The 26,906-nt window shown below is 49.2% G+C and overlaps 1 long non-coding RNA gene across 3 annotated transcripts in view; it reads right to left on the bottom strand.

Annotated features, from left to right (window-relative positions):
* Positions 1-26,906, bottom strand: part of LOC132594106 (uncharacterized) — a 171,917-nt gene that overhangs the window by 104,055 nt on the left and 40,956 nt on the right. For 2 of the 3 annotated variants that reach the window (XR_011377027.1, XR_011377026.1), the window contains exon 2: positions 26,363-26,555. The exons of the other annotated variant lie outside the window; for it this stretch is intronic. This is a non-coding gene — a long non-coding RNA (uncharacterized lncRNA). The remainder of the gene's footprint in view (positions 1-26,362; positions 26,556-26,906) is intronic. 3 annotated transcript variants of the gene reach the window in all.

The raw sequence follows: 26,906 nt of genomic DNA, 5'->3' as shown, positions 1-26,906 counted from the left end.
ATTAAATGTTCCTCCTTGCCTGCAGTGTCGATCACAGTGCCTGACTCATTGCAGTTTCTCAATAAATATTTGCTGAATAAATGTTGAATGACAGATAAGCCGGAGCTGCAGGGATAGGGTGGAGGTAAGGAGGTTAGGATTCAGAAATTCAATGCTTTATTCAACAAATATTAATTGAGTAATTAATTGAGTAATCAGAACGATGGTTAATATTTATATTGGACTTCCTATCTGCAAAGCACCAGTTAACTCATTTAATATTTATAACAACCCTATGCAGAGGATTCTAATACTATCCTCATTTTACAGCTGTGAAAATTGAGGCACAGAACATCTAAACATCTTGCCCAAGGCTATATATGGCTAGTGAGTAATGGAGCCTGGATTTGAACCTAGGGGTCTAGCTCAGGGCAGTGCTGTCCAGAGGAAGTATAACGTGAGCCGTGTGTGTAGTTTTACATTTTCTAAGAACCCCATTCTAAAGAGTAAAAATAAATAGGTGAAATTAATTTTAATAAGATATTTTACTCAACCCAATATATCCAAAATACTATTATTTCAACATATAATCAATATAAAAAAGTATTAATGAGATACTTAACACTCTTGTTTTCATGCGAAGCTTTTGAAATCCAGTGTGAATTTTATGTGGGGTTTTTTTGTTTTGTTTTGTTTTGTTTTTGTTTTTGTTTTTTTGGCCAAGCAGCAGGTGGGAGCTTAGTTCCCCAACTAGGGCATTAGAAGTGCAGAGTCGTAACCACTGGAGTGCCAGGGAAGCCCCCAGTGTGAATTTTAGACTCACAGCACTTCTCAGTGTAGACACTCAACATTGTAAGCATTCAGTGGCCACGTGCAGACGTGTATTGGATGGGGCTCAGCCAAAGTCTGGATTCTTAAATCCCCTGTGCTCTACTGCCTCTGCCTATCCTGTGTCTGGCACAGATACTGAGGGCACGTAGATGAATCAGGCACAGTCTCTTCAAGGAACCCACAATTTGCTGGGAAAGACACACAGGATGTGACAACACACTGTGGTGAGTGTCAGTAACAGGAGACATGATAAGATCATGGTAAGAGTATGGTGTTGTAGACTCGTACAGAAGGAGCACCTATTCAAGTCTTGAGGGTGGGAGCTTCAGGAAGTCAGGGAGATCTTCCAGAAATCAGAGACCTGAAGTTTGAATTGAGGTTAGCCAAGTAAAGAGGCAGGGAGCAGCACGTGCAAAGGTCTATAGGTGGGAGAGTGGACTGCAAATTCCTGAGACTGCAGGCAGTTCATTCAGAACAGTGGAGTCAGGAGTCTGAAGTGGGTGAAGACGTTGAAAGCTGAGGCTGGAGAGGTAGGCAGGGGCCAGAACACACTGGGCTGTACATAAGCCACAGTGCGAGGGTTTGGACTTGACCCTGAGAAACATAGGGAGACACTGAAGGATTCTAAAGAGGAAGGGATGGAATCAGATGTACCTTTCAGAATGAGGCTGGAGGAGTTAATACCACAGACAGGAGGCTGTGGCCAAGGTCTGGGTGATGGAGCAGAGGCCACGGCACAGGTGGAAAAAAGATGAGGAAGTGAAGTCAACAGGACTTGGTAACTGTGGGTGGTGGAAACTGAGTGGACAATTTGACCCCTGGGTTTCTGACGGGGCAACTGGGTGGATGATGGGGTCATTCATTGAGAAGAAGGAACACAGAGTGGGTTTGGAGAAGAGGATGCAGAGTTTGGATTCTGTCATATTGAATTTCTGGTAATGGATGGACAGGCCTTAGAATAGCTTAGGAGAGAAGGCAGGTCTGGAGGTACAGATTGGGAACTTCAGTGGACAGGTGGTCATTGTGGATGGGTGGCAGAATCTCTGGACCCTGCCCTTTGTGGAAGACAAGGCACACACAAGATGTGGCCACAAGTTCTCCTGTGGTTACATGCAGTTAGGTGAAAGGAAGAAAACATCCTGAGGATTTAGGGCCAAAGAGACCACATTAATAAGGGAATAAATCATCTTCGTTATCTCTTTTCATCTGTGTGAATAGCTTTAGGGAGTAGAAAACGGAGGCCCAGAGAGGTTAAGTGATTTGTCCTAAGCCACACAGCCAGTTAGTGGTCAAGCTGAAGCCAGAATCCAGGTCTCCTGACTCTAACTCCAGTGTCCTTTCATCCATCCAGCCATCCATTCAGCGGCTGCTTATTGAGCACCTACTGCATGCAATGCACTGGGCACTGGGATGCACGGTTGAGCTCTGACATGCTATGTCCAGGATTTAAAAATGAAAAAGGGCCTGGCAGAACAAAGGCGGGCAATGGTATAGACAAGACCTGTGGTGGGAACTAGTCATGCAAGGTGGTGAGGAAGGGGCTCGCAAGAGCAGCGAATCCAGTCTGGGGAGAGGTGAGGCATGGTGAGATGAAGGGCTTGAGCTTTTGCACAGCCCTGGCCTCACAGACACAGACACCTCATCTTTGCACACCACGAAGGACTCCATCTGGCCCTAATGCCAGCAGTAGGACCTAGGATGGCATAAAGAAGTCCTGTTAAAACAACCAGGCCCTCTCGTATTCAGTTCCTCACAGCACCTCTCCCCGTGGCTCACCCTGGGGGTGAGGCAGCAGGACCAAGGTCCTGTAGGTCCAGCTTGGAAGTCATAGTTCACAGTGTGGCCTTGCCTCCCTGCCCTCCTCAGCGCAATGGAGACAGCGGGCTGAATCTGCCTTTCCCTGTCCCAGCTGAGGCTTGGAGTCACCTCACCACTTGTCAACCACTCAGATGCCTGAGCCCAGCTTGGGGAATCAATCCTTCCAGGAATGGGGATCAGATGGGGCTTGAAAACCTATGTGACCCATAAAGACCTCTTCAGCCCAGACCTTCTCAGAGCTCATGGGATACACAAGGAGAAGAGGAGGCTAGGAGGCTGTCAGACCCAAGCCTTAAAATTCATGGTCTTCCTCACCCTCCCACCTTGTCACCAGGGTACCCAGTTACAGATGAGAGCACTCAGGAGCACACCCTGTCACACCCAAGGGCAAAGCACATCACCCTAGTTTGCCCATTTTCAATGGACCAGTGGCCTTCCAGGTTTGCCAGGTTTAGGAAATAAAAACACAGGATGCCCAGTTAAATTGAAATTTCAACCACAAATAATTTTTTTTTTTTTTTTTTTTTGCGGTACGCAGGCCTCTCACTGTTGTGGCCTCTCCCGTTGCGGAGCACAGGCTCCGGCCACACGGGCTCAGCGGCCATGGCTCACGGGCCCAGCTGCTCCGCGGCATGTGGGATCTTCCCGGACCGGGGCACAAACCCATGTCCCCTGCATAGGCAGGCGGACTCTCAACCACTGCACCACCAAGGAAGCCCCACAAATAATTTTTTAGTAGAAGCATGTGCCCTTCAATATGGGCCCAAGAGTTAGATGAATGGATCCCCCAGCCTTTAGGCTTCAGAAAGCATCAAGGGCCTTCCTCTGGAATTCTCTCCTGCTGCCTCTGAGGGGTGAGAGGCTATTTCAGATTGAAATACACGGAGATCATCTGTGAAGAGGATCAGGGCAGCAGCTCCACGCAGCCTATAGCACCTGACTCAGGTGATCCGGCCGTTGTCTCAATCACCTCAAACCACTGCATCACCCCAGACCACCAGCCCCAGGCCCCACAGCCCACAGAAACAGAGCAGGACTCCCCATGCTTTGGAGAGGAAGGGGCTGGGTGGAGAGATCCGCTGATTAGGACAAGGTCTCCAGGTTATAGTCGGGAAGGTCCTGTAACTGACAGACCCAGGCCCAGGAGCCCCGGGCATAGGAGAAGGAGTCCCTCAGTGACTCTTGCCTGCGCTGGTCCAACCCCAAATGATGGGCCACAAGACAGGGCCCTGACCCGGTCCAGGCCCAGGCCTGAGAAGGAGCTCAAGTTCATCATCCACAGGTAGTTGTGTAAATCCCTCATCCCATAGCCCGTCCCTAAACATACACACATACACCCCCCACCCCACCCCCACACGTACTAATATTCCCAGCACTTCCCAGCCCCACCCCGGTGCCCTGCTCTCCTAACTCCCAAAACAGACTCCTCACTATTCAGAGATTGAAAACTGATAAGCAGTGAGGCTGCCAGCCCCACCCTCATCCCCCAAAGCCATCACCTGAGAGCCACCAGTTAATAAGCTGTGGGATAACGAGGGCCCTGCACTCCCAGAAGGCGGGCACTGCCATTCTGGGACATTAACTTCCTAAGTTAGGAGGCACCTTCCGCTGCAAACACAACCCAGCCCTGAAGCTGGATTGGCAGGGCAGGAGCCGGCCTGGGGTGGGGGAAGAAGCAATATGCCTCTGGAAGCCCTTTATCAACTGTAGCTAATCCACTCCATACACTCCAGGGAGCCCGGCCTGAGAGCCCAAGAGAGGGGAGAAGGACATGGGAGGAAGACTTGAGACTGAACAAAGTACTGTAGCCTAGGAGCACCTGGATTGTGCAGATGGGGAAACGAAGGCCCCTCGAGGGGAAAGGAGGTACCCGAGGGCCCGATGTGGTAGAGGTGGGGTTCCTCCTGGTTACGCTCAGCTTAAGCCAGGAGCCCTGATGATCCTTTTTCTGGCTAAAGGGCTGATCCTGAGCGGAGGTGGGGAGTGGAGGGGTGTGATAGGAATGGGGAACTGGGCGAGGTGGCCTGGGGAAGGGCGGCTGGCAGGGGCAGGCGGGGCAGGAGGCCTCCCCTTAGCTGGAACGGCTGTCACTTCTCAGGCCGCGACCAGGAAGGCTGTGAGGCAGGCTCCCCCTGAAGCTGAGCAAATGCTTCCCTCTTGTTTGAAAGATTGCAGCTGTGAGTGGAAGCGGCTGACAACCCTGGAAGCAGGCGTGCCACAGGGGCAGGCGTGTGTCTTCAAGGGGCCAAGCACAGACACATTCCTGCCATCAGGAGCACAGGCAACCCAGCTCCCCTTGGAGCACACACTCCAGAAGGTCCACACGTGACAGTCAGGTGTACACACACACACACACACACACACACACACACACACACACACACACACACACGTAGCAGTAGAGGTGCAGGGGTGGGGAGGTGGAGACCTGAAGCAACAACCTGGCCCTCCAGCAGCCCCAGAACTGCCACCTGGCCCCGGCCCTGACCACGCAGGGATGGGCCCAGCCAGGAATTCTTCCAGCTGGGCTAGTCTCAGGTTTATCATCATCCCTCTTTGTAACAAACATTTTGGAATGCCCTCTTGAAATGAAATGAAATTCAGAGAATATAACCTACTTCTGTAGGTAACTTTAAATGCCCTAATTGTAATATAAACGGGGGGGGGACGTTACAATGAAATAATGTGTATCGCAGTGTGTGAACGCTTGAGCGTGACCACACATGAAGACACATAAAGGAGTCTAACTCTTGCACCTGAGCACATTCATGATTTTCATACACAAAACCACAAATGCTGGCAGGTCAGTGGGCTCTTTTCAGGACTGTGACACCATGAGCCATGTAGCCGTTCACAGAATGGTTTTCCAACTGGCAAACAGTTCTTAGTAAAATGCTCATCAAAACAAAGTCCAATCTTCCTTCCATTTACTTGGTGGTTACATTCCTAGAAAATGTCTATTTTCACATACACACACACACACATATAACATTTATAAATCTATAAAAACATGATCCCAAATAGTGGAAACATAAGTAACACACAGTTAAGTTCTAGCCTCAGCAAATATACTCGGATGTTTCACCTACATCTGGCAGGACACAAAGCATCTTCAGTCCTGTTCACTAGATGCCAGGGCGCCCTCACAGCAGGGCAGTGGGCCAAAATGCCCCCTAGGGGGCAGTACTGCCCTCACAGAGAACCACACATGAACCACCACAACTGCCTCTGAAGTTGTGTCCAGGGTGCATCTGCCCACCTCTGAGGGCTGAGGTGAAGGACACAGGGGACCAAAGATGGAAACTAGTTTGAAAACAGCAGGGCCTATGTGAGGTGCCGTCATTACCCCAGAGGCAAAGGCTGGCTGCTGGCCACGGCTTGAGGGGGCGCCAAGGAGACCCATCCCAGCTGCATGCCTGGCACACATTGTCTGTGAGGCAGGCTTTGGTGTTCTCCTTGCACTGGGGGTGGGGAGCGGAGTGACTGAAGCTCTATGAGGTTAACTGGTTGAGTCCAAGTTTTTCTGAGTCCAAAGCCCTTACTCTTTCTAAGACCCCTCTCACCCTCAGGAAAGGCTCCAGGGAGGAGCAGGTATTTGCAGTGATGATCATGCCATTCAAGCTAAAAGAAGGAGAGATTTCCAGCAGGCAGAGATGGAAGGAGGAAGCCATCCCAGGTGGGGAAAGAGCGTGAGCAAAGACATGGAAAGTGCGTCCAAGTCACATGAGTCCTGGGTTTGCTCAGAAGATGGACTGTGTGTAGCTGTGATAGAAGATAACTCTGGAAAGATGGGTTAGGCCAGATAATAGATGGCCTTGAATGTTCAAGTAGGTAGTTTAGTCTTGACTTGATAGAGACTAGGGAGCCAGTGAAAGTTCTTGAGCGGAGGCGGGGAGTTGCCCAGATCTGCCTTTCTGCAATACCCTAAACTGGGCTCCACGGCCATTTCTCCAGTCCCCCAGACTAGGCTCAGCTCAGTCCTGCTCCTAAACCAGGCATCTTCCTGGGGCTGGTGCTGTCAAGGAATTCCTCCCAGCCTCCTCAAGCAGTTTTCAAGCCATAATTAATTGCACAGTAATGAGGATCTAATTGTCTTCCCCCTGCTAGCACCCCAGAGATGATGGGCTGTACCTGGAAGAAGGTGTGTTCAGAAGAAACGTGTTAACACCCTGAACAAAGAGGCTGCTAATTGTATTGTTTCCATCACTTGGGAAGACACTTTTTAGGAATGGGAGTCTATTGCCTTGGGCTCACTGTTGGAAAAACTCAGGTCTCTAGGCGAAGAGGCCCTAGTCCCTCTCCTCCCCACAAAAGAACTGCAGTAACAGGCATCCAGATTGCAGGAGCAAGGGCGCATTTTCCCTGGGAGAGCCAAGAACCCAGGTGCCTTCCTGTCCCCGTGTTACAGATGGAAGAAATGAAACCACAAAGGACACAAGGATTTAACGGCTTGGTAGCTTGGGCGCCTTCCACAGTGCTCCTGCCTGCCATAATCTAACAAGGAGGGTGGAAAGGACAGGGCGAGACTGGGGTAAATTTTCCCCCTAAATTCTCTCCGCTCATGAAGGAGGAAGTGTGTGCAAAGAGGCCGGGAAGGCTTAGACTCCAGGGGAAAGTGAGGAAAGCCTCTGCTGTTCTCTCCTGGGGCTGCTAACCACCAGGGGGTCGGCCCATCTCACTAGGGAGACTGGCAGGTGGGGAGTGGGTTCTGCATTGAGCCCTCCTGGGGACGTTAGCCTTAAGACCACGCCTCACAGCCCATCCCTGAAGGAGGGGCAGGTACAATGCCTCCGGTGGCCCCCTTGGTATCCATCCGTGGACTTAGCATAGTTCCTGGTGTGTGGTAGGAAACCTCCTCCTGTCTGGGCAACAGAACAGCATAGGAGGGGACTGCCCATGCTGCTGACAACTCACCAAGAGACGGGTAAAGTCCTCTGCAGGCCCTAGACCCAGAAGTCCCCCTGCTCCCCACCACTCACCTCCCCCAACTCCTTCCATGGTTTACTGTCCAGAGTGAGGCCACCTCCCTTGTCAAACCTGCTGGCCTGAAAGCTTCTTGGCCTGGGGACCTGGCTTCTTCTCCTAGTGGGTGGGCTACCCCCAGGAGGCTCTTCCATCAGTTTCTCTCCCCAGGCAGACAATCCCATGGCAGGGGCAGAAAGGGAGAGAGGTGCTGGCAGGCAAGCATTCTGGGAAAATCCACAGACCTTGATGAATGGAGGGGAAAGCCCAAGCAGCTAGACCAAGCAGAGCCTGGCTGTGGGCGCGTGGCCAAGGCAGGAGGGAGGGGCAAGTCACAGTGGCAGGGGCTTGGCTCTGAGGCTGGGCTCTGGGCTCTCCGGGAGGCTGGAGAGAGTTCCAGCAGATCCCAATTGTGAAAGCTAGACGTTTCAGGAAAGGCTCTAGGACCTCTGAGGAGGTATGGATGGAACACAGATCAAAGCCTGGAATTGAAGTTGGAGACGGGAGAGAATCCAGCACAGGCTGCCTTCATACTGGCTGCCCTGTCAGTCTCTGGCTCTACCAAGTGCCCCTGGAGCCCAGAGGATCTGCGAGGGGTCAGTGAGTACAGAGAGGAGGGAGGTTGGCAGGAGGGTGAACATGGTTAGCCCTGCCCGGGGCCCATGGTAAACAGATCCAGAGAAGGCCAGGGCTGGGCTACCCACCGAGGAAGATAAGGCACTTTTTAGGTCCCTGCCCAATTTATCCTGACTAGAGAAGAGGAAGCAGCAATAACTTGCCTTGTGGACATCCAGCTTGAGAAGCATCACACCAGACTAGGGAGGGCACAGGGTCCTTGGAAAATATTACTCATATTGAGTGCTCCAGCAGGCCAGTCACTGTCATACTATGTTACATGTATCATCTCATTTAACTCTCTGGAACAATGTTATACAGTGGGTATTTTTATTCCCATTTTACAGATGAAGAAACTGAGGTTCCAAGATATCATGTCATCTGCTCAAATTCCACAAAGCCAACAAGTATCAAGTCTGGATGACTCTCAAACATTTCCTCTGTGCCCAGGGATGAAATTCAAAACAGGTAATGAGCAGCATGGCATGGATGTCAACCCTGGATGCCAAGTGTAAACAGCTAGTACAGCTAAACAGCTGGTTGCACCAGGCAACCACTGCATGGGATCCTACCCCCACACATACTCACAACACAATCCATCTAAAATACAAACAGGAAGTCATCCCCTCATTGTCTTCACTGCTGAGGAAAGGATCCCAATCCCAATGAGTCTGAGACCCCGATGTCCGCCAATCAAACCAGCCCACAGTCAAGAGGCCTGGTGTGTCCACCAACACAGATCATCCTGCCCAACTCCTTCATTTTACAGACAAGAACACCTAGGTCCAGAGAGAGGAACTGACTTGCCCAGGGTCACAGAGCAAGTTGGGGGCTGACCCTAGTCCCAAGAAACAGAAGTCCTTGTCCCCATTGCATGGTCCCATCCCTGCGCATGCTGGTGGCAGTGCTATAACTCGAGTCTGTTCTTGGGAAAAGCAATCTGCAGTATGTTCGCGTCCTCTGACCTGGTACTTCTCCTTGTGGGAATCAACCTTTGGGAAATAACCTAAAGGGGAAGAAAAACAGGGAGTTTAACAAAGATGTTCATGGCAACACTGTTCGCAAGATTGGAAATTTGGCCATCACCCAAATGCCCAACGATAGCAGTAAGCAAACAGTGGTCATATTAATGTGCTATGGTTATTAAAAATGACAGCTCTGTAGACTAAGTGTATACAAAAGAAACATTCATATTAAATACCATTAAGTGGAAAAAGCAGAAAACGTCTTCGCATGTTGGTTACAACCAGGCAAAACAAGTGTGTGCATTAACAGAGGCTGGAGGAGATGAGGAGAGATGAAAGTGGCTTATTGTTCAATTGGGGTGGGGTTTTTCCCTGAGTGTTGTTTGGTGTCATAATTTTTTGTAGAGATTTTTAAGTTACCCAACTGCAATGGAGGAGAATTAACTATGGTAGAACAATACTGCATTCAAATCCACCAAGCAGAGTCCTAAATCCCACTTAGCTCTGCTTCCATGCCACACCCAGCAACCCTGGAGACCTGATCAGCACCTGCCTCCCTTTTAGAAGGATGGTTAACAAACTGCTTTGGAGACATGAGATGTCAGGAAGTTCTTCACTGTCTACCCATCTCCTGGAGACTTTAGCAGAAGTGAGAATTGGCTCCATGGAGGCATCTTGGCCATGAGTCCTAATAGAAACAGATCCAAAGCTGAGAGAAGCAGAGAAAAACACCTGAGAAATGAAGACAGTGAGACAGAGAAACTGGGTAGGAGACAGTGAATATTAAGCCCCATAGGAGTGCATTTGGGGGAAATAAGAAGTGTAGCTGGTTCCAGGCCCAGGAGGAATTATGAAAATCCTTCCGTATAGAGGGAGCTGGTGTAATCAGAGATATGCAGCCTGCAAAGCCGAGCAGAGGCACCACATTTGCAGCGGAATTGGGGGAGTGGGTGACGGTCACTTGGTTGTGTTGAGTGAGGAACACAAAAGAACAGGAGGAAAATATAAGGAGGGCAGTGAGGGGGAGATAAATGCACACTCTTCCTAGCCCCTCAACTCCTTCTCCCTCCTTAATCATTTCAAAATTCATGGCTGTGAGCCTGGGAGGATCCTAGCATCCAAGAGCTTTTGGTTACACTACCACCTGTACCACCATTGCCTCCGTGTCAAACTGATGAGGCCCCTTGGCCTTAAGCAGAGGAGGGAACAGTAGTTAGAGGACAACTCTGTGAGCCAGTCCCTAAGGAGTAACCTATGAGGTCAATACTCCCTTTTACAGATGGAGAAACTGAGACTTGAGAAGGCTATCTGACTTGCGCAAGGTCACACTGGTAAAGGATGGAGATGCTTCTTGATCCCAAAGGCTGTATTTTCCACCATACCACATTCCAGGGAAGGAAAGAGCCCCACCAGGGATAAGCAGGGTCCTTGGAAAACTAGACATATCCCACTTCTTCAGGCCTTCATCCCAGTTGAATCATAGCTAAATATGGCCAGAAGAACAATCCACAGTTTCAGCATCAGGAACAGCAGGAATTGGACACGTTGTAGGGGAATAAAAGCTTTCGGAGGGGGGCTCTTTACACGGCTGTCTGGACTTGCCTCTTCATGGTCACAACCCAGCTCGGCATCATTCTTGGAAAGTGAGGAAGGCACTTAGCACCAAGTGTGTGGTTGTAGGATCCTGCTAGGCTACTTCGGGGCTGACTGTTTAGGAAGAAGGGTATGGGTCTAAAACAGGCCCCATATCTTGGACAAGGCAATGAAGCCCACCGTGCAAAGTCAGGCATATGCCATGTGACCAGGTCACAGCACATTGGAAAACCAAATGTGGGCTCCTCAGACTGGGAACACCCTCCCCTAAAAGGGCTGAACTGGGCTAGTCAGGTACTCTCTAAAGAATGTGAGTTGGAAAATACACAAAGTTTGTCAGGCCATGAGGCTGCCAGAGAGCAGGGGTAACTTAAAGTTACAAGTAAGTAGAAACTGTGAGGCATTCAGATGTTGAGAAAGGGAGAAGGAAGCTTTTGAGAGCAGAAGCAGACAGACCCAGAGAGAAGCCTCCACATGGGGCACAGCTGAGCCACGTTCATATGCTTAGTAGGGGAGCTAAGCAACACTTGATGTTGCTAGGGAAACAAGAAAACCAGATTCTTGGTCCCTGAATTCTTTCCCAGATCCAATTACTGTGACGCCTGAATCCTGTATATCACACAGGATTCCTGTCAATACTGCTATTGTAGCTTTACAATAAGTTCCATTTGTTGAAGAAATTCAAGTGAATGTCTCTGTTCCTTGCAATCCAAATGTCTGAACACAGAGCACAGACCTGGGTTAGATGCCTTTTTTTAAAATTGGGGTATAGTTGTTTTACACTGTTGTGTTAGTTTCTACTGTACAGCGAAGTGGAGTTCCCTGTGCTATTCAGCAGGTTCTCATTAGTTATCTACTTTATACATATTAGTGTATATATGTTAATCCCAATCTCCCAATTAATCCCACCCTCACTTCCCCCCTTGGTGTCCATACGTTTGTTCTCTACATCTATGTCTCTGCTTCTGCCTTACAAACTGGTTCGTCTGTACCATTTTTCTAGATTCCACAAATACATGTTAATATACAATATCTGTTTTTCTCCTTCTGAGTTACTTCACTCTGTATGACAGTCTCTAGGTCCACCCACGTCTCTACAAATGACCCAATTTCGTTCCTTTTTATGGCTGTGTAATATTCCATTGTATATATATATCACATCTTCTTTATCCCTTCATCTGTCGATGGGCATTTAGGTTGCTTCCATGACCTGGCTATTGTAAATAGTGCTGCAATGAACATTGGGGTGCATGTGTCTTTTTGAATTATGGTTTTCTCAGGGTATATGCCCAGTAGTGGGATTGCTGGGTCATATGGTAGCTCTATTTTTAGTTTCTTAAGGAACCTCCGTACTGTTCTCCATAGTGGCTGTACCAATTTATGTTCCCACCAACAGTTCAGGAGGGTTCCCTTTTCTCCACACCCTCTTCAGCATTTACTGTTTGTAGATTTTCTGATGATGCCCATTCTAACCAGTGTGAGGTGATACCTCATTGTAGTTTTGATTTGCATTTCTCTAATAATTAGTGATGTTGAGCATCTTTTCATGTGCCTCTTGGCCATCTGTATGTCTTCTTTGGAGGAATGTCTATTTAGGTCTTCTGCCCATTTTTTGATTGGGTTGTTTTGATGGTATTAAGCCACATGAGCTGTTTGTAAATTTTAGAGATTAATCCCTTATCGGTCACATCATTTGCAAATATTTTCTCCCATTCTGTGGGTTGTCTTTTCATTTTGTTTATGGTTTCCTTTGCTGTGCAAAAGCTTTTGAGTTTAATTAGGTTCCATTTGTTACAAAATTCAACACCCATTTATGATAAAAACTCTCCAGAAAGTGGGCATAGAGGGAACACACCTCAACATAATAAAGGCCATATACGACAAACCTACAGCTAACATCATACTCAATGGTGAAAAGCTAAAAAGCATTTCCTCTAAGATCAGGATCAAGACAAGGATGTCCACTCTCACCACTTTTATTCAACATAGTTTTGGAAGTCCTAGCTATGGCAATCAAAGAAGAAAAAGAAATAAAAGGAATCCAAATTGGAAAAGAAGTTAAACTACCACCATTTGCAGATGACATGATACTATACATAGAAAATCCTAAAGATGCTACCAGAAAACTACTAGAGCTCATCAATAGATGCTCTTTTACATTTTCCCACCCAGCACTTCCCCATCACAGCCCTTTTGTCTAGCTCTCCCTCTAGACTCTAAGCTCCATGAGATGGTGACTTGTGCACCATTTTATGCCCAGAATTTGACAGTATTGGGAAAAGAAAAAAAGAAGGGGGGGGAGGGGAGGGGAGGGGAGGTTGGTAGGAAGGAGAAGCGACATGGGCAAGTTTGTGTTGCTAGACAGCCAGCCCAGCATATCGCTCATGCACAGAGGGCTGAAGTTGACCTCTATCCTCTCCAAGCCAACTGCACCCAGAGCCAGAGCTAGCCATCCAAGCTGCATTTCCCATAGAGGCACCACTGGCATAGTGGGGGAAAGTGGTTCTTCATGAATTGGGATGTCCTGCATATTAAAATATATATATCACCCCAGCCCCTTCCTAGTAAACACCAGGAGTAGCTCCCAATCATTAGGAAAATCCAAAATACCCCATTTCTGGTTGCCCTTCTGGAACTGTCCCCAGTTCCTCTGACCATGTCTTCCCCCCTCAGAAAATCTTTCAATGGTGCCACAGAACACTTGTAATACTAATGGCTAACATCCATAGACTACCTTCTCTATGACAGGCACTATTCTAAGTACTTTTTTTTTTTTAAAGACGTTGAGGGTAGGAGTTTATTTTTGCTGTGTTAGGTCTTCGTTTCTGTGCGAGGGTTTTCTCTAGTTGTGGCTAGCAGGGGCCACTCTTCATCGCGGTACACGGGTCTCTCACTATCGCGGCCTCTTTTGTTGCGGAGTACAAGCTCCAGACACGCAGGCTCAGTAGTTGTGGCTCACGGGCCTAGTTGCTCCACAGCATGTGGGATCCTCCCAGACCAGGGCTCAAACCCGTGTCCCCTGCATTAGCAGGCAGATTCTCAACCACTGCGCCACCAGGGAAACCCCTATTCTAAGTACTTTATATGTATTAATTCCTTTGCTACTCAGAGCAATTTTTATTGTAAGGTGAGTACTGATTTTACAGATGAGGAAGATGAGGCTCAGAGAAGTTAAGCAATATGACCAGAGCACAGTCCATAAGTGGCAGAGCCAGGACTCAAACCTATATGAGCCTGACATGAGCCTACACTCTTAACCACCACTCCAGGCTCCAAGCTTGCAACAAGCTCATGCTCCTGAGTGCATGCAAATACTTACACCCACCCCAGCTATGGTGGACCACTCACTGCTGTCACAACATGCTCGTGTTTTCTCTGCTGAAGCTCCTCCTGAAATGTGCTTCCCTCACTCACCACCAGTTAGGTCTTTCCCAGCCTCAGAGTTCCTACTCAGATAGTGTTTTCTCCATGAGGCTTGCAAGCTTCTCCCAGGCAGAATAAACTATTCCATTCCCTCATCCTCCAGCGGCCCTAGAGTCATGTTCCGGTTAACGCAGGCTGCCTTGGAGCCCAGCTGCTTCGTGGGTGTTTAGTGGATGGCTGGGCCAGCTCTGAGCACCTGGAGTCTGTTCACAGCATGTGCTGGTGGCCCAGACTTCTTCTCCCAGCCCTCACCAGTTGTCTCGCTGGATCACTCCACCGCTCCAGCTGGCCAGGCCCTATGCAATCTTCCAATATGCCATTTCTAGAGATAGCTTTGACCACAACCTCCCTCAGTCCCCAACCCTGGCACGCAGGATCCCAGGGCCACCACTGGGGGTGTGTCATTTAGCCTCGAGCCTTCCTACTACCCAAGCTGGTGATGGGCAGCTAGAACCCAGGGGTCATCATGCCCTCACTCTGCCCTCCCCATAGGTGGCCGGTCCTGTCCCCAGCATACATTCCCTCAACACAAGGCTAATGCCCCTTCTCCCTCAAATTCCAATCTAGGTCCACTCCCAGCCATTAATAATAGCAGCACCATCAAGCGGTTCGTTACTTAGCAATTTGCAATCATTAATTAGTGGAAATTGAAGATTGGGGCCATGAAGGAGGATAGCATGATTAAGCTCATTTGGAAATCAAGTTAATCGAGTGATAGAGAGGGATGGCTGCCTGGTCCAGAGCAAGAGGCCCTCCTGTACCTGCTGAGCCAGCCTCAGCAGGTGGACCCTGGACCAGGGCGCAGCTTCCCCACGGGCAAAACAGGAAGGAGGTGCCTGGAGGTACCCTGGGCTGTGAAATAGGAGAGTCTAGAAAGTTACTGGGATAGACATGAAAGACTAACATGGACACCATGGTCACTCACTCTCTAAATTGATACTTGTTCCCAAGTTGCCAACTGCCCTCTTGAACCTCTATGTTTCCCCCTCCTGTCCTCTTAGTCCCAACCAACCTCTTTGAAGGATTTCAAATTCCTTAGGCATTATTCACCTCTGGGAATTGATTTTGCAGAAAGCATTTAAGGGAAAAGGGTTAAACACTCTTCCTTACCCCACCCCACTCTGGAGAAGGATGCTGAGTAGACATCTCTTCTCCCAAAGCTGAAAGAAAGATGCTGCTGCCTGTGCCCATATTTCTTCCTGAGGAGACACAATTATCTCCCCCACTTCCTTTTCCAGTGAGCAACAAGACGACACAGCCCCTGATATACGGGCGGCCAGCGAGCGCCCTATGCTGGATAAGGATTCATCTGAGGGCTGCCGCCCCTAAGTCATTCCTCCACCCCCCTTGTCTCTGAGGAGGAATCTCAATGAGGAAGGCAAAATCTGAGCCGGCTGGCAGATGCTGGGCAGACTCCTAGTCTCTCCCACCCCTCCCATTCCAGGACCCAGAGCTTGGAGTTCCCTTCCCAGAATGTAGGATAAGGACCCAGAGGGCTGCAGCCTCCACTGCACCCCAGCTCCTAGGTCACTTCCCATTCCAGCACAGGGATCACTTGTTGTCCCTCCTCCACGCCTATGCCCAGGCTGTGTTCACTGCCTGGAATGTCACTTAGTAACTTCATCATCTGGTCATTCAACATGCACTAAGTGTCTACTGTTGGCACTACTAATAAAACACTGACTAGGATGAGATTAACAAGCCTCTGCCTGGTGTAACAGAGGAAGACTGTCTCACCAAAAAGTAATTAAAATGTAGTGTGGTGGGTGTGATGGTAGAGAGAGACCTACAAAGGGCACCTGCAGCATAGGGTTGGGTCCCGGAAGATAAAGAGAAGTTTAGCAGGTGCATAAGTAGGCTGGGGGAAGGTTGTTTTAAGCAAAGGAAGTAGTCTGTGCAGTGGCTCAGCCATAATGAACACGTACATGCGGGGAACTCGGAGCAGTGTGTGATTGCTGGATTGTGAGGGGCGGAGTGGTGGTGAGACACGGAACCTCAGTGTCTCACCATGCCGAGGGGTATGCAGCAAGGCCACTGCTGACTGTGACCAAACACTTGCCCTGGCAGCTGAGCAAAGGATGGCTACTGGGGGTGAGACAAGAGACGGAGTGATGGCAAGTGTTAAGGGGCCACTGGACTAGTCCATGTGAGACGGGCTGAGGCTGGAACCAAGGTGGGGCAGTGAGCATGGTGAGGACTGGCAGACTCAAGAAACATCTTGAGTCAATATAGGACAGTCAGTATATCCACTGAAATCTTACCCAGGCTTCAAAGCCCAGTTCAAATACCCCCTTTCCATGCAGCTTCCCTGATTTATTTCACACCCACAATAATGGTCTCCTTGTTGTGTCCCCAGACCATTGAGCTCTCTATCAAATTGGTAATCACATTCTGCCCTGTGTTAGAGGGGTCTAACTTGCCCCATCTCCCCCGAATACTGCCTGAAAGTAGGGGCAATATCTTGTCTTCTCAGAGCCTAGCCCTGTGCCCTGATAGTGGCTGCTGAGTCAAATTGAATTGATATACAGGGAGGCTGTACTTCGGCCTGTGAGGGACAGAACTCAGCACTGACAATGCTCAGGCAGAGACTGGCCTTCCCTCGTTGGTGGCCTGGCAGACGGGGCTCTTAAACGGAGTGTGAGGTTGGAAGGCACACCCTCTGAGCCCACATATTTTAGAGGGGCCAGTCCCCCTTTCCCCAGAGAAGGAGAATCACTTACCCCGGGCTGCCTAGCAATTCTGCACAGGATGGAGATGGGTACATGGCCTAAGAGTCTCCCGAAAGTGGATTGAGGCTGTGTTCAGGGGCTTGGAGTCCCTTTTCTGGAGGAAGCAGGATGCCTGTCCACTACCCTTCCTCTGCCAGATCCCCAAGTGATGTGGCCTGAGCAGGCACCATCCAGTGTGACATGGAAGTTTTGCTGGCTTCTAGATTTGAACCCTTCCTCTCTGTGGCTAGCATGAGGGGAAAAGTCTGGAGAGAAACAGAGACATGGCAGAGGCCAAAGTCCAGTGAACAGGATGGATGCAAAAGAGCTCAGATGCAATGACCCCTTCTTGGATGCTTGTTGACAAGCATTTATTGAGTGCCTACTGAGTACTAGCCCCTGGGATTTGCCCCCATCTCCACTCCCTCACGCAGGCTACAGCACTTCTACACTGACACTAAAAACCAAAATGAGGGTGCGGAAGAAACAAAATGCATTGAGGCCCTCTGATTATCTTAGGTGCTTTGTAAATCAGCACCTCTCAAACTTTAGTGTGCATAACCAGTCACCTGGGATTTTGTTAAAATCACATCCTGGTTTTTTAGGTCTGAGTTGGGGCCTGAGATTCTGCATTTCTAACAAGCTCCCAGGTGATGCCAATGCTGCTGGTGTGCAGACCATGCTTTGAAGAGCAAGGTTGAATCCCCTCCCCCCCAAAAAAAGACCTACAGAAGAGTGTTGAGAGTCCATTTTATAGATGAGGAAGCTGAGGCTTAAAGAGGTAAAGAACCAAAGAATGGAGTCCTCACGCCCAGGGGCTCTGGTGGGAAGACAGAACATATACGCAGAGAAATCACAGTCTGATGGAGGAGGAGGCCCAAGTCTGATGAGGGAGATAGAGCTTTATCCTGGGGTGCCCCCCGCTAGAGTGACAGGTATAAAGCCTTACCCAGTGGGAGTCTCCCAGTCTTGTGGGGAGACAAGCCCTTGCCTTGGGAGCCCTAGTCTGTTTGTAAGGGCACAGCCCCTGTCCTTTGGGAGATTCCAGTTGGCTCAGAGACACAGGGAGAGGAGGAAGAAAGGACCAGCTCCTGACCCATGCTTCCAACACAAGGGTCTGCTTCCCAGATTGGAGAGGAGATGCAGGCGAGAGAGGGTTCATGGGGAGTCCCTTCTAAATCCACCCTCAAAACCCAGCCTAGATGCACTGAACTCCTAGCCTGGAGGGTGGCCCCCAAGCCTGGGTGGGGGCCTGGCTATTTAACACTGTAAATACCACACTTTACTGCAGCCATTAGGCCCATAACTGCATCCCATCCATCCCTACCCTAGCCCTGCAAAACCAAACGTTGATGGTGCAATTAGGCAGCAGAGAGTGGGCTGTAAATTGTGGGTGCAGCCATGCCTCTGCCAGGCACAACTGAGAAGCCCCTGCCTGTACTCCTGCATCCCAGGCTCCAGTAATGAGTGGTGGTCATCCTCAGTCTCAGGACCCCCTGCCCGCTCAGAGACTCCCCTCAGAGGCTGGGGCCCTGAACACCAGAAAGCCTTTTGCCTGTTAGGGCCACAGGAAACTGTAAAGCTCTTTGAATAGCTCCACCCCATAGGTATTTTTGTGCCAGAAAGCTCTGGGGTGCCTCTTCTGTGCTTTTTTTCGTGCCAACCACTAACAGCTATCACACTGTGTCCTGGAGGGGATGGGCCTGTTTCTCCTGAGACCATGAGCTTGCCCAGGGCTGGGACCATGCCTCCTGAACACATCTTTGTATCACTGGGCCTAGCACATTGTGGACGCTCCAAGTTAGAGGATGTACATTCTAGTCCCTGGTAATATGCTTCTCCTGACATCTTGGGCAACCTGCATCCTTTCTCTAGACCTAGTTACGCATCTATCAGATGAGGGGAGAGGTTGCAAACTGGAGGCCCACTGACCCCACAGATGTGTTTTTTATGGCTCACAAGACTGGAGGGGGGATAAATTCAATTATTTGGCAATACTTATACAACAGAGAATTTCATCTAAAAATCTACATTTCCAGTGTCTCTTTAAAAATTAGGAGATGAGACAACACTGGCCCCACTTCCCTCCATGGCAACAACCATGTGGTGCTGCATTACCACTGTTCCTTTGGACAGGATGTGCACTCTCCAGTTTGCCCCAGACCTCACCTCTCCCTAGTCTATCCCTCAGTTTTCTTCTACCTGACTCACTTCACTCATTTCTGCTACCTTCCTGTGGGCCTTTAGAGTTCTCTCTCATAATCTAATCAGAGCCCCTCTATGTCCTGTGATCCTGGATTCTGCACATGAATAAATAAATAGATGGAAAGAGATGATTGGTTAATGGGTTCCAAGCCCCTCTCTTTCTTTATGAGAAAAATCACCAAGTTCTTCATTTTTCTGCCTTCATACAGCAGGGAATATCCTTCTTGCCCCTAGTTCCCTCAGATGATGGTGAAGGAGGTTAAGTTTATATAATCAGAATAATGATGTGTTGGGACACTGAAGGGTCACATTGCAGAAAGGTTAGGGGAAGAGTAATTTTGGAGGTTGTAGGGAGAGAGGCCCACTGCCCACCTACTCTGAAGCCACCACCATCCAAAAGCTTCCCTCTCACCATACCCCAGGTCTCGCTAGTTCCCTTGCACCCTTCCCCAATCAGCACCAAGGTCAGTTCCACCCTTCGCCCTTGATCCTCACTGCTGCCAACCAGGCCCAGCCATTCCCAGCGCCACCTACCTCCCCAGCCTCCTCCTCCTCAGTAATGATCCCTCATTCCTTGTGTTCCCAGGCACATGGGCCTTGTGTCTATTCCTCAAACTAGACAAGCTTTTTCCCATCTCAGGGTGTTTCTTGTGCCATCCCCTGGAAGTTTTATCCTCATACTTTTTTTTTTTGCGGTACGCAGGCCTCTCTGCTGTGGCCTCTTCCGCTGCAGAGCACAGGCTCTGGACGCGCAGGTTCAGCGGCCATGGCTCACGGGCCCAGCCGCGCCGCGGCATGTGGGATCTTCCTGGACCGGGGTACGAACCCGTGTCCCCTGCATTGGCAGGCGGACTCTCAACCACTACGCCACCAGGGAAGCCCTATCCTCCTACTTTTTGTAGGGTTAACTCATCCTCACTCTTCAGATCTCAGCTTCAACATCACTTTCTCAGGAAGGACTAACCCGAACTTATAGTGCAAATGAAATCTCCATAGAATGCCATCTCGTAACACCTCACCCCTTTCCTTCATAGCACCAACTGTGGTTGTAATGACTTAGACATTTGTGTGATTACTAACTAATGTCTCCTTCCCCACTAGAATAGGGGCCCTAGGAGACAGGGTTCAGATGAGTTTTGCTCACCGCTGCATATCCACCCCTAGTATAAGGGCTGGTTATGCAGTTGTTGAATGAATAAATCACTGAGCCCCTTTTGTCTGCAGGAACTGCGCTAGAATATAGTCCCTTTCCTACAGTAGCTCATGACTTTGTTGGCTAGTTAAACTCCAGTTTAGCTGGAGTTAAAAGTAATCCAGTCCTCCGCACCCCCAATAAAAAAAAAGTTGAATGAAGATTCTAAGGCGTAAAATCACCCCGTGATTGGGGCAGACCCGGGACTAGAACCCAGCCCCTCTGCTTCCCAGTCCAGCCTTCTCTTCCCTCTGTGGTCTGTCATTTCATCTGCCTGTTAATGGCCATGCACATACCCACCTCCATTATCTCATCAGCCCTGCTTGGGCATCTCTGTTGCTCCATTTAACCCCCTAGAGTTTCTGTTTGCTCTGACTTTACCCCATTGCTGCTTTCCCAAAGACTGCTGTCTGGGCCTCCTTGCAACTCTGAGTGTGGATGAGCAGGAAGATTTAATGCTGCTGCTTTGGTATTTGTCTCTGCAAAGCAAACCCTTCCCCTGCTGGGAAACTCATCATCACCAAGCATCAAGCTCAAGCTGAGCTCCACTTAGCTGTTTGCAAATGGTGGTGAGTAGGGGCATGTGGGTGTGTGAGTGAGAGGCTTGAAGCCCAGGGAGGGGGCCTAGGGGGCTTGTGAGGAGGCACAAAAGTATGGGGGCTGTGGGGAGGCAGCTGAGGTGTGTATAGGCATGTGAGGAAGATTGGCTGACTGAGCAATGCCTGCCCTGCCTGCAATCACATCCCTAAATTTACATCCTCTAATCACAAGCATAGACACTGGTCAGCACAGGCTTTGGCACAATTCCTGTCTTATATCCATCCAGGCAGCCCTCAGTCTTCTGTGAGTAGATTGATTATCCAACCAGCTGTGAGTCCCAGGGAATTCACCTAATCTCTAATCTCTATGGGCCTCGCTTTACTCATCTTGAAAATGGGAACCTTGTAAAGTTGCTGTTGGGATGCAACGTGATCACTCACAGACACACCTAGTGAGGGGTTCACACATCATCAGACCCATGACCAGCATGCTTTCCTCCCTGTAACAAGTATCCAGCATTGCTTGCTCCCTACTTTGACTCATGCAACAGTGTGGCTCACCTGTCACAACTGGCCCATGACTACCAGGGAGGCCATCAAGGAGGTCAGAATGGGATGAGGTAGGTCGTGGCCATGCTAGCACTTCATGTCCTCATCCACCCTTGTACCTCCTCCAGCCTCACGTCTCCCATCCTTGTTCCTTCCAGATGCCAATATTCTCTGAATCGCAGGCAAAATAATTTATTCTGTGGTCTGAGTGTCTTCTGCTCACCCCTCTGCTGCTGTCTCTGTCTTAGTCCTCTTCCCCTTCACCCCATAAACATAAAGACAAAACACCCACAGATGAAACGAAAAGGGTGGAGAAAAGAGAAAGAACAGAAAGAAGGGGGACAAAAGAACGCCACCATCTCAGCCTACCTAATTGAATGACTCTCCTACCTGACTCTCCTTGTCAGCTCCCATGTTCCTTCATTGCCCCTGACAGGCCTTAAAATCCCCCCCCCATCTCATCAAATCCCTCCCCTTTCCTCCCCGCTTATTCTCTAAGCCGCAGATTACTTTTGCATAAAATTCAATTTCTAGCCTTTCTCATTACTTACTCACTTAATGTGGCTGGCTGTGGGGAGGGGAGCAAAGGAGGAGGATGAGGGGGACGGGGGGACACGGTGTTCTGTGCAGCACTTATCCAGCCTAGTTACTGAGGCCCCTCGCTGAGGTGTATTAGAGTCTGATACGAGCAGATAATGGACTTCTGTCTCACAGAGGGAGACGGCACTGGCATATTTGGAGATTGCAGCATCACGTCGGAGGGTGGCAAGACTCACGATTGTCTTCTGTGACTCCTCTCCCGCTGGGAAGAGTCCACTGGGGGAGCCATTTGTTCAACAAATATTTACTAAGAGCCTTTTTATAGACCAGGCACTCTATTCGGTGTTGGAAGTGTAGCCGTTGTAAGAGGGGTCCCTTACCCAGACCTTGTGGTTGGGGAAGAATTTGGGAGGAAGTGATACAGGTGAAAATCTGAATAAGAATTATACAAGCTCAAAAGAGAAAATCAATGTCTTAATTTGGGTTCCTCTCAAAACAGAGCCTGAAACAAGGTCCTGAGGGCAGGTATTTCACTTGGGAGATCATCTCAGGAAACCAGAGCAAGGAAGTAGGGGGAGTGAGACAGGGAAGGAGCGAAAACCAATAAAGAGCAGATTATTGACCTAGTTACTTCTACAGAAAACTCAGGGCTCTCTGAATAACCATGCAGAATGAACCTCAGAATTATCCTCTTGAAGGAAGGAGGGTGGGGCATTCACCTGACTCCTGTCCCTGTTGTTTGAGGGTGGCCCCCAGAGGTATTCGTTTTCCTGCACTTCCCATGCTGCACGTGTGTGGGCTGAGCAGCCTTCTCTGGATTCAGAGAAAGCCCTGAGTCAGAAAAGCAGAGAGATACTACATCTAATGCTTGAGATAAGATGGTGGCAACAGGCTCAGATTTTTCTACTAGAGTTGCACTGAAATCAGGTCACCTGAGGGAATGGGGCATAGGGCACAGAAAGTATCTGTTACAATCCACCCCTTATACTGCTCAGATCTGCTGCTGACCCAAAATATGTGCACTTCGTCACTGAATTTTCAAGATGTAGCTGGCCTTAATCTCTAAAATAAAAAACAAAAATAAATAAAATCCTTCGGGCAAGAAAGTTAGTGGGTCAAGGTACAATACCAGCTGCTACAACAGGACCTAAGGCTACAATTGATAGTCATAAGTTATATCCTTTACCACTTATACTACATTTCCTTCACCTTCAGTCACTACTTCAGCTGGCCTGGGTTGCTTTCTGCTTGAGGCGGGTAAGCCCTTGGTCGCCTTGCCTTCCTCAGGCTATGGTTGCTGCAATTGCCCACTCACTTATCAGGCATGGAAATATCATGTCTGTCCCAGTGAATCCCTGAGCTCCAGACTGAGTCCTCCTTGCCCTCTTTAGAGAGCAGTAACCCCAGCTCCTTATGAAAATCATGGTCAGATACACCCCCACTTCCTTTGCTTGCTATTCCACTGACATGAAGATCCCAGAATGACCAGGCACACTCACAGTGTCACTCACGGTGGAACCCTGCAGTGTCTCCTGGTAAGATATGTTCCCCACAGGAACCAGAACTTTTACTGCACCAAAGCCTAGAGTTGTAACAACAGAAAGCACACATTCTCCACGAACACTACTAGAAATGGTGATGAGTGGACGCAATCCTATTTCCACCCCTTGTTTCCCAGAGACGTGTATCCTAGCTTTGGGGAACACAGCACCATACATTAGCCATTGATTCAGTACATATACCATATCCTGGAGGGCACTACCACAACCCCACAAAGTGTCTTTCACAAACTGGCACCTTCCCTAAACCTTCATTAGGCTATTTCAGTATTCAGTCAGACTAGCTGCTTCCAGACAGTATGTTACAGAGTAGGCCAGTGAATTTAATTACATGTCTCATGACCATGTTGACCCTTCACCATGAAATGAGTCTCTTGGTCAGAGATGATGTTTTTGTGGGATCCCAAGCTTATAAATCAGGCACACTTTAATCCCACAAATAGCAATACTAACAGAGGTACTGCAAACAGGAACAACAAATCAAATCCAATGAGGAGGCCAAATGGGTGAACTGAACAGGTATATGACAGAGACCACCATCCTGCATCTTTTAGCTCTTTGAGGGTTGCACTAATCTCTGCAATTCCATCTGGATAGTTTTTGACTTTCTATCTTGGTTACAAAGGGGGAAAGTTAAGGAGGTTCCCTCTGGCTCTCTTACCATAAAAACTCTTATCCATAGTGAGGGCACCAATGTGAGTGTTCTGCTAATGTCTAAGTATATCCATCCCAGTAATGCACACAAGGGTTAGAGAAATGACTGCAAGAAGAGTCTATGAACCTATTCGAGATACTGTAAAGTGAACAGAGGCAGGACTCCATTTATCACCTGGCCTTCACATACCCCCAGTCTAACTGGGGAATTGTGAAGGCATCACAGGTCTCCTAGCATCAATGATAGTTCAGACCCTGTATTCAGTAGCCCTCAAAAGGGATCTCTTTCTTTGGTGAATGGTTATGGGTCCCTTTGGGAAAGCATTAAGGAAATACTTACTGTACTGTATGTACTCGGGGTAGCTTTACAGGTTCTTCCTCAAGAGGACCCAGTCTTTCCATCAGTTATGGGCTCTGGGTCTAAGAAATAGCTCAGATCTGGAAAGTGGGTGAGGAATCATGGTTTTCTACTGCAGTGACTGATATCAGTCATCAGTATTTTTATTTCTCTTGATCATACAATTCATGGAATCCTCTAGTTGGCCACCCATCTATCTAGTCCCTAGGAACAACGCAGTGTGTTGTCCATCACCACAGTTCCCTGGGTGCCAAGGCACCCTAGTGGCCACTCTGGTCTTGCTTCTCACTATGATAATTATGTCCACCTGCAGACCTCAGCTAGTCCAGAACCTTCTCATCCCCCATCAATGCAAGGGAACTCAGTTCCATGGCTGTACCCCCTACTGTCAGCTCTGGCCTACAGAGGACAGCCACCTGCTCAGTGGTGCTAGAGAGGCCCCCTCACTCGTGCATTCCTGATCGACTTAATGCTGAGTATCCTATTGGCCCTCCCAGGGCACATAGATTTAGGTGGTGGGTTTCCTGGTTTCATGTAGTAAATCCATTGAAATACACCCACTTCTATGAGCCTTCTGACCCCCTCAGTGCTCTGCCAAGGGGGGCCATTCCAGCAGCATATTAGAACTAGCTCCAGAAGTCCCTGCCAGAACATTAAATCCTGAGTCATGGGAGGGCAGCCCCGTGTCAATAAATCAGTTTCCAGCCTATATTCCACCCCACACCAAGTCTTAGCCCCCAGATTCCACTTCCATACAGATTTCCCAGTTTCTACTATCATATATCAGCCAGGTCCTCCTGCAACTCTTTCAGTGAGTAAGTGTTTCCTCCTGTAATGGGAAATAAGTGTCTTCCCTTGAGCTAGGCTAAGATCTGACTCCAGTTAATGATTTGGGTGGAAAGGGGGGTAGATCTTGAGGTGGGACAAGCATCATCTCACAAAGCTATCATCTCAGGAGAGGTTTCTGCATCATCTTCAGGCAAGGAGACACTGATCTACTCTAACAAGGGGGAGGGAACTGCTGCTGTCAGCCAAGAGAGTTCAGGGGAAGCTGGGAGTTCACTGTCCTCAGGTGCATCACCGAATAGCCCCATCTCATTCTCAGGCTCCCATTCCTTCTCTATCAGACCTGACTTGAGCCTAGGAGACCTGTGGAGATTGCACATTCAGTCTCCTTTGCACTTCTGCTCCCTTACCATTAACTCCCGGGCTGGGGTTCTGGCATCATCTGCCCTCTAACTGAACCTCACCCAATCCACTGAGTGAGAGTCTCAGTAATTGAGATACTTCAGTACATCAGAGGTTATAACACCCCCCACTAGCCACCTGCAACGGTAAGGGATGTTCCAGAATCCCACGCAAAGGATGTATGCTCTAGGGCCAATTGTAGTATCAACTGTAATGTTTAGGGTTCCCCTAAAGGCAGAACCTGAGACAAGGTCTTATACAGGTAGTTTATTTGAGAGATGATCCCAAGAAACCAGAGTAAGGAGGTAGGGACAATGAGACAAGAAGAAAAGTGAAAAAACAACAAAGGTACTTGGTTGAGCTAGTTTCAATGTAGGCAACTGGAGCTCAGTCCTGCTGGGACCCCCAAAGAACCATGTGCAATATGCTTTAGAGTTGTTTCTCTAGGCATGAAGGATGGGGACATCAGTTCACTGACTCCTAGCCCACACTAGTGCCCCCAAGGATAAAAACTACCCTACCCCACCCTTCCAGACTGTGTTTGTGCACAAGCTCAGTGATTTCCATGGCTTTAGAGAGAGGCCAGTGTCAGAAAACAGGAAGGCAATGCAGCCCGTGTTTGAGGTGGGGCAATAAAGGAATGCATGGGGGGCTTCCCTGGTAGCGTAGTGGTTAAGAATTCACCTGCCGGGCTTCCCTGGTGGTGCAGTGGTTGAGAGTCCGCCTGCCGATGCAGGGGACATGGGTTCGTGCCCCGGTCCGGGAAGATCCCACATGCCGCGGAGCGGCTACACCCGTGAGCCATGGCTGCTGAGCCTGCGCATCCGGAGCCTGTGATCCGCAATGGGAGAGGCCACTGCAGTGAGAGGCCCGCGTACTGCAAAAAAAAAAAAAAAAGAATTCATCTGCCAATGCAGGGGACACGGGTTCGATCCCTGGTCCGGGAAGATCTCACATGCGGTGGAGCAACTAAGCCTGTGCACCATTGAGCCTGTGCTCTAGAGCCCGCGTGCCACAACTACTGAGCCCATGCGTCACAACTACTGAAGCCCACAGGCCCAGAGCCTGTGCTCTGCAACACGAGAAGCCACTGCAGTGAGAAGCCTGTGCACTGCAACGAAGAGTAGCCCCTGCTCACTGCAACTAGAGAAAGCCCGCGTGCAGCAACAAAGACCCAACGCAGCCAAAAATAAAAAATATAAATAAATAAATACATTTTTTTTTTTAA

This window comes from Globicephala melas, chromosome 20 (genome assembly GCF_963455315.2).
Source record: "Globicephala melas chromosome 20, mGloMel1.2, whole genome shotgun sequence".
NCBI lineage: Eukaryota > Metazoa > Chordata > Mammalia > Artiodactyla > Delphinidae > Globicephala > Globicephala melas.
This window is presented reverse-complemented; position numbering and strand designations above follow the sequence as displayed.